The following is a 2,130-nucleotide window of genomic DNA, read 5'->3' on the forward strand; positions in this document are numbered from 1 at the left end:
ATAACTACTTAATAGAATCTTCTAAAAACTTTAGAATAGAGCTACATCTATACTAATAAAACTATTTAAAAGTCTTAGACTAATAGCTAGTATAGATGTTGAGATAGCCTGCAGCTACCCCTGTATTTCAGTATCTTCTAAACAACATCTGCAATATAGGGCTAAGCACTCTAAGACTTTCAAACAGTCTTATTAGTATAGATGCAGCTCTATTCTGAAGTTTTTAGAAGATTCCATTAAGTAACGTATTCCACCACCCAACAGCTCAAACCACCCAACAGCTCAAAATGTCTTGGCACAACCAACACTAGTTACAAATTTCCATTTTCATCGCTATTATACAAGGAGCCTGTGTACGCTGTACTAACCTCTAATTTAGAAGTCTCCTCTACATCCTTTTTACACGTTCGCGCGTTATGCCTAGTCTTGCCACAGTTCCTACAGCGCTGTAAAGCTAGTTGGGCTCTCTCTTGATCACCACCACGACGAGCCTTCTTCGACCGCTCAGCGGCTATAGAGGCCTCTGCGGCCACCTGGGCTGCTGCCTCACCATACTCCATTGTGCCGCCATGCTGGATCCGCTTCCTTTTGCGCGATTTCCTTTTGGTCATCACTGCTAATTGCTCTTCAAGCTCAGTAATCCGGGCTGCTTGAAGCGCGTTCTGATGCAGCATAAGCTCGCCGCCTCTAATAAGCTGAGAGAAGCCTGCCTGCGTAGTAATAGGAGAACAAGTAAAGGACTCGCGTACAAGCTTTAATTGCAATCTAAACTTATGTATATTGCTTAGAGTCTTTGACTGCCACAGCGTCTCTAGGAGGAGGGGTTCTAGCAGGGTACGCAGCCGCACTTTAAGGCGATCTAATACAACCTGCGCGTTAAGAGGGACAAGTCCTAATGCCTTAAAGGCCTTGCAACAGATTGCCTCTGTAAACATGTTGCAAAACACGTCTTTAAAGGCTAGTAGGAAGCCTTCTTTGTTAATATAGAAGACGCGCTTACGTGCCAAGTCTTGTACGCGCTAAGAGTACTTGCGCTTTAATAGTAAGAAGCAGACCACATTAAGCAGCTAGAGGATGTGCAACAAGTAAGGTGGCATGCAGAGGGTAAGGATCTTATGTTTAAGGCAGTAGTCCTTGAAATCCTAGTTAAGGTGGCTCTTATGGCTGTCCAAAATGAGCAGCCTGTACGCCCCTACCTAGCCCGCCTTTGTATGCGCGTTAAAGTGCTTCAACCACTCTAGACTAAGCGCATTGTTTGTCCAGCCGTTCTAAGAGACTGAGAGCTTCTAATTGCGCAGTATATCTGCCTCCTTGTACTAGGCAGAGATGTGAACGCGTCCTTTGTAGATAATAAAAGGTAGGGTACAAGATCTAGCAGCGCAGACGCTCTAGATAACTGTTACCCACTCGCGATTACCTAGCTGAACGAGCTTAGGCTGAGTACGCCTCTCTGCGCCTGTAACAACCTTTATTAAGCTAATAACACCTATCTAGAAGCTAGTCTTGTTAAAGTTGTGCACGTTGTAGTTGTGTACGCTGTACTTGGCTCTAGTGTCCTCTACCAGCTTAAACCACGCGCCAATTGTCTCTAGATCCTCCTGCAGTATCCTCTGCCTATCTTTAGCTCGATTGAAGGCCATCTTAAGCTCAGCTGAGCGCGTTACAAAGCGCTCAGCCCAGTGCTTGCCAACCAGCTGCCCACCGCGTACACCCAACACTTTATCAGCCATATCTACTACCTCGCATGTAACGACGCAGGCAAGAAGAGAGATATCCGGAATAGGTGTGAATCCGCTACGAGGCATATGGGAGTGCTGGGATAGGCAAGGGGTGGAGGTAACCTTGGAGTCGGGTCTGCTTCGGATGTCCTCTTCGGCACGGAATGCAGTTACGAACATAACGTTGACATGAAGTTTCCATACCTTTCCAGTGATATTTCTCAGACAATAACTGATAAGTCTTCTTTGCACTTGGATGCGCAGATGATACTTGGTCGTGGACCTCCCGAATCAACCGTGTACAGAGGGTAGAGTCTGCCTGAACGCAGAGACGATCCTTGTAGAGCAATAGTCCATTGCTGACGCGATACTGGTTGGGCAAACTTTCGCGTTCCAGACCGAAACCGGTCCG

This window comes from Didymella exigua, assembly GCF_010094145.1.
Source record: "Didymella exigua CBS 183.55 unplaced genomic scaffold M421scaffold_52, whole genome shotgun sequence".
NCBI lineage: Eukaryota > Fungi > Ascomycota > Dothideomycetes > Pleosporales > Didymellaceae > Didymella > Didymella exigua.